General features: G+C 49.6%; 1 non-coding gene across 1 annotated transcript; it reads left to right on the forward strand.

Moving 5' to 3' along the window:
* Positions 1-1557: 1557 nt before the first annotated feature.
* Positions 1558-1639, forward strand: TRNAS-AGA (transfer RNA serine (anticodon AGA)). The gene has a single exon. It is a non-coding gene; the product is annotated as a tRNA-Ser (tRNA).
* The last annotated feature ends 4670 nt before the right edge of the window (positions 1640-6309 follow it).

The following is a 6309-nucleotide window of genomic DNA, read 5'->3' on the forward strand; positions in this document are numbered from 1 at the left end:
AGGAGTCTGTGGCGCTTATACTATTGTCAAGATCTTTAACAGAAAGACAATATGAGACTGTAAGTCTCAAAAAGATGCATCCTTTTATGAAGGTGCCTGAAAATGAGCTGTAAACAAAAGGAGAGAGCAAACAGAAGTGAGCTGAAACAAAGGTTTTGGGAAATTGAAATAGATAGGAAGCATGAGGATAAATTTTAATCACTTGCAATGTTTTTTGTGAGTAATTAATACTGACAAAATGAGAGGGATTATGGGTAAATCCAAATTGCAACTGCCAGCAATGCTAAATTGTGGCCAATGACCAATCAAGCATGGATGGCAAGAATTCCTAACTGCAGAACTGACTGGGTGCAGAGACGCCGGAGACAGAAGGACTCACTGCAAGGGAGTGAATTTTCCCTTGCTGATGAGATAAGAATTGTAGTAAGATTGTCTTGTAGGAATCCTGGAATGCGAGCACTAAGGGGCTACCTTTGATCAGCCCAGTGATGCAACCAATGGCAGCTTGAGGTACCTCATACTGACACATGATCCATGCTGGTGCAACTGTGTATAAAGGAAACAGCTCACACTGCATCTTTGCAGACTCGGTGTAGAAACTCTTATGGACGTAGGACCATGTCCAAATCATTGCTCATTAAATCCCTGTATTTCAGTGCAAATGTATATTTAATTTACCACAAGGGATGCAACAAAAATTCCCCAACAACAGACGTTGCCTCACCACCTCCACACTGACTCCTTAAAACCATTTTCCAAGTATTCCTGCTCCAGAGTTAAAAGGGAACTAGATCTACTTTCAGCTCATGATGAAGATATCACTTCTGCACACTGTTTGGCTTTCTTGTTCCTGCTTAGGCATTGGACATCCCTTGCCAGTGATGGCAAAAAGCTATAAACACACCTATTCTCCCAAAACAAACTCTATCCTGTCTTCCACCATGTCACCCATTTATTTTTCCTTTGCCGCTACTCAGTTGTCAGCCAGGCTCCACCTTGTTTTTTATATATCTCTATCCCACTCTTACAAGCCATTACCTCTACACTCCAATACCTGCATGGCAGTCAGGGTCTTTGTTCAAGGGCTGACAACACCCCATGTTCCCCAGAAGCTGATGGGATTGTGTGGAGGTCACCATCTTGCCTGCTGAAATGTCCCTACTCTAGTGATCAAAGGAGGCTTGGAGTCCACCTCAGATAAATTAGAGAAGCAAAGCGGGGTCTAAAAGCCCACCCCCACAACTACCACCATCCCTGGTTGTCTCTGAGCAGTTGCCTTCCCTTCTTCCCTAGAAGCAGCCAAGACACCATCTAGGGAGTGAAACCATTCTTCCATGGCAGGATATGGCAGGAGCCCGTCTGAGGACAAGGCGCTGGAATCTGCAGCCATAGCCCCTGTGGTGACGGCTGTCGAGGCCTCTGGAAGCCTGCCACCTGTCCTGCTCAGTGGAGGTCCCCAATGCAGGGCTTGGAGTGAAGCCTGGCCCTGAAGCCCCCAGGGAGCTGGGTGTCATTGCATGGGGCATGTGAGGAGCAGGAGAGAGAGGCCTGTAGCAGGTAGTTGTGGCCGAGTGGTGAAGGCGATGGACTAGAAATCCATTGGGGTTTCCCCGCGCAGGTTCGAATCCTGCCAACTACGGCCTGCAGTTCCTTTTTGGGCTGCCGGCAACTGACCATTCTGCAGCTGTGGGACTCAGCTCCACAATGGACTTGCTGCCCAGGGTGACGGTCATAACCCCTTGCCTACAGCACCTGTCCTCCTTCCCCACAGAACCTCTGGGATGAATGGGAAATCCTGCTCCCATTGCCAAGCTAGGCAAGCTGGGGGAAGGGAAAGGGCCGGTGCTGAGTATGAGTTATGAAAGAGGTCCTTCTGTGCACACATGGCCCTTGTTCCTAGTGATGATAACCTACCTGGGTGGTGCAGCATCCTGAGAAAAAAGTAAACTCCAAGGGTTTGATGAGGAGAGAGTCCATAGAGAAAAACAAGGTGGTAAAATCCCATTGCTAGTCCATGGTTTGTGCCCCACAACCAAGCCACTGGGAGTGGGGGATGTGAACAGTAAGGTGCTAACTGCAACACAGCTTGCTTACAAGAACAAATGCTATGTGAGACCATGAACCTTTATCCTAAGACTGGATATGACCTCAAAATCCAACCTAAACTGGCTCTTAACTGCTGAGAACATGCAATACTGATGACAAAAGCACTAGGAGATTTGCCTTAAAAAGCTAGGCTGATAAGCATGGCCTTGGTGCATAATCAGATCTCCCTGATTGGTTATGCATGCTCACATCTGCACACCCAGCCCTCTCTCTCGTGTCTTTGCTTTCTCTCCTCTGTCTGGCTCTGCGTACTCTGGCATGTGGATGAGAGAAAGAATCAGCAGACACACACACAAACATGCAGGCATAAGCACGGCTACCTCATCCCTCATCCTCACCAGCAGGCTCTACCAACTCAGCCTGCACAGAACATTTCTGGAACACCTGACAACATCTAAGACTAGACACCATCCAGTACTGCTGGGCTGATCCTGTGTTGTGGGAACTAGGAGCCACCTTTACTACAAGCAATTTTTACTACAAGTCGGGCACAGAGCAGAGGGGTTACTCTGACTCCCTGCAGGGCTGCACGGTGGTAGGGGCAGCCCTCCAAAGTCACAGAGCAGAAAGGGCAGGGCTGCACCAGGAGAGAGGACAAGCCCGGAGTCCTTTACAGCATGGGCTGGGCAAGGCCCTTGTACCTGAGCACAGTTACAGAGACCCTGGGAGGTGGTTTCCCAAGCAGGTTGCAGCATTCATGGGTTTGCTGCAGAGCAGCTTGTCTCCATCCTGCAGAGCAACAAGGCTGCCCCACCTTCTTCTTCTTTGCTTTCTCACCAGACACCACTCCCAAAGTGCCCCTCAGCAAGGCAGAGGTGAGGGAAACATATTGCAGAAAGGCCAGAAAAAGCCAGGCTGAGAGAGGAGGAAGGAACAAAAAGAGTGGGAAAGAGCAGAGGGGAGGTACATCCAGCTTGGACATTTAAGGGAGCCTGGTGTGAACAAGTCAAGTTGACCCTGGGCCAGGGGAAAGGGAAGGTGGTGTTTTATGCTTGATTTTTTGTTTCTCATGACGTGAATCCTCTATATTTGGCAAAAACTTAATTATCCCCAAGTTAAGCCTGGCTTTCCAACAACAGTTTTTTGCTAAGCTGTGTCCTTGTGTTACCTTGACCCATGGGATTTCTCATCCTGTTTTCAGTGCCCTGCACCCCGCTGAGTGTGGGGAAAGGAGTGAGCAGTTGGGTGAGTGTTTGGTTGTTCTTAAACTACCACAGGTACATATACACAAACACACATACACTTGTATAGTACACGCACAGCTGGCACAAGGGTGAATGTAGATGGGGAGTGTCACCACTACCAGCACCCACAGCACTCACATAAGCATGAACAACACAGACTCTCTTCTTTCTGTCCTGCTGCTCAGGATTGGAGATCAATATTGGACACACACACCACCTCCCTCCCACGTGCACATCAGCAGGTCCCTCAAACCTGGGCTATACCATAGTTCTGTGCAAAGCCCATGCCCGGAGCTCAGTCCTGGCTTGTCCAGGTCCTGCTCCAACCCTGGTCTGTCCCTGATACAGACCTGCCCTAGTGTAACTTGAGACTTCCTAGTCAACAGCTGACACACAGCGAAAAACGCACACATCCCAGCAGCCTAAGGAAGTGGGAAAGGCAGGTGAGATTGGGAAATGGACGAGCAGGACAGAGGCCAGGCTCTGATGTGGAGGAGCAGGAGACAGCAATGCATCCTTGTATATTGGTAGTATAGTGGTGAGCATAACACCCTCCAAGGAGTTGAGCAAGTTTGATTCCTGGACAACACAGTCAGATTTTTCTTCAGCCTTGCTCCAGGGTGTCTTAGCACAGAAGCAGGATGCTCTCCTCTTAACAGTGGGTGAGAGAGTCATCAAGCTGTCCTGTCCCTCTTCTCCCTCCAAGGATGCCTCTACTTCCTCTTGCCAGGGTGTCTCTCTTCATTGCTGGTGTTCCCTGGTTTCTCTCCCAGGTTCCTCAGATGATACAGTGCTGATACAGTGTCAGTTGGTAGGGCCTTGGCTGACTTTCAGAGACCAGTGATTTTTGCCAGTCGTGACAGGTCCAGAGTGGGCTCCTCGCTGTGATACTGCTACAGAAGCCAGAGGACAGTCATTTTTGGCCTGGCACAGAGCTGGACCTGCTGCTGCTGCTGCTGGTTGCACCTGGCTAGAAAAGCATGATACTCTGGCAGGTAGAGATGCCTAGGTGGTGGTGGTGAAGGAACACACTGTGTTTCATAAGGCCAGGTATGCTATTGAGAGTAGCAGGGAGAGACCTGTTCTTTCTGCAATGTCTCAAAATCCCTTCTGACTGATCTGAAGTAAAAATTGAGTGAATTTTCTCTCCATTCCACTCCATCTTTTCCCTCTATCCAGTGCTGCCTGGAGAAACATGAGGTTTCATTCCCTTCAGAGGGGATACTGGTATGTACAAGGCCTGTGTTCAGAGCACAGCGTTATTTCATCTACAGCATGCTTGCCTGACAAAAGATCTTGGTACAAATGGTAACTTGGTTTGAAATTCTCTGTTTAACAAACAAGAATTCATGTCTCAAAGAACCTATGTCTCCAGCACATGTGTGGAGCTACTCACCTACCCCCTCCAAGATCTGGCATTGCAGAGACATCCTGGAGTTTACTGGAACTGGCTGTAATGATGTTCATGTAACTTAGAACTGAGAGACCCACTTATGGCCTGTGGGCCAAGGGAAAAACAAAGAGCCTCTCACAACTTGACTCTTGACCTGAAGAGGACAAAGCTTCTCGAGTCTCAAATTCCAGAGTTACTTAAAGAAAAAACAACTTTCTTTTCTGTGCTGTCAGTGTATGTGGGGTTTGTGTTAGCAGAGTATATACAGACTCCCACTTTGTCATCAGCAGTGCTACAATAGGATGGAGTTACAAAGAAGGGGATCATGATTGCATATGCTGTTCCCTACTGAAATGTCCACCCTAACCCCAACTTGCGGTCACGTTGCTTCTGTCCGGACTTACAAAAAAGTGAGTTTCTCCTTTCAACTCCATACTCATCCCCTGGAGTTTATTCCCGAAATAGCAATGGAACAGAGAAGTGCCATGACTTGTTTCATACGAAGTTTGTGAACAATTATTGAGAGGACCGAAAAGTTAAATCAAATACCTGTATTAACATTCAACATGAACAACTGGGCAACTGCTCCTGCAGAGCCATGATCACCATGTTACAGACTCATGCTCATAGTCTGAGGGGCTTTGGGGGTCTCTGGTGTCAGTTCAGGAAGCTCCACCCTCAAATAGTTGTAAACTCAGCACAAAGGCCAGCGATCTTTGTTGCGTAGCATATGGCTATGTGAGGGAGGAGGATAACAAACACCATGAGCCTCCAGCTATGCTGCACAAAGTCTTTAATGAGAAGGAGCAAATGCAGTGGCACAGAAGAGAGATCAAGAAACACGTCTGCAGGGTTCAAGGAGACACAGAGAACAGCCCATTTCCCAAGGACAAGCTCCACACAAAGCGCTTGCCATTCCCCATTCTGCTCTACCTGCTGGCAATCCCAGCCCAGCAAGAGCAGTCCCTAACTCCAGCACCCTCCCCCCAGCAGCAGGAGGTTCAGCAAAGCAGAAGAGAACGAGCCCTTTCTCCAGGAGATCAGAGTAAATCAGAGCCAGAGGAGGCACGGCGAGGCCTGATGTGCAGCCAGGAGCCGTGGGCACAGGTCCCTCCTGCCAGGCGGCAGGAGGACACCCAGCCCATCTGCAAGCCCTGGCCACACTCCTGCTGTGCAGTCCCCATCATTCTTCCTGCTCCAGAAGGGATGATGCACCAGGTTCAGCAGTTCAGATGGCAGCGAGGGGGAGGCAGGCACAGCCCTGGCCCCCCCAGACCAAGGGAACCCCCAGAAGAGATGGGAACTCCCCCGGTGCTGAGGGAGTTCCCAACAGCAGCTGACAGAGAGGATCCCACGACTGTGTTCTGAGGGAAAGAGGTGAGGATGGGGCCCGGCAGGGTGACCACCACCGGGGAGACCTCGATGGCCACCGTCGAGTCACCACAGCGGGCAACACAGGGCTCACTGCAGCTGCTTGCAAGTGGGGTTGGGCCACAGGAACCACAAGGTGGTGGGATACATGGTCTGAAGCAAGACATCTCTCGGTGAGGGAGGAAAAGCTGAAACACAAAGCAGAGAGAAAACATGGACCCCAACTTCAGTCTGTCTTTCTTTTCCTCAGCTGTG

This window comes from Caloenas nicobarica, chromosome 10, assembly GCF_036013445.1.
Source record: "Caloenas nicobarica isolate bCalNic1 chromosome 10, bCalNic1.hap1, whole genome shotgun sequence".
Lineage (NCBI taxonomy): Eukaryota > Metazoa > Chordata > Aves > Columbiformes > Columbidae > Caloenas > Caloenas nicobarica.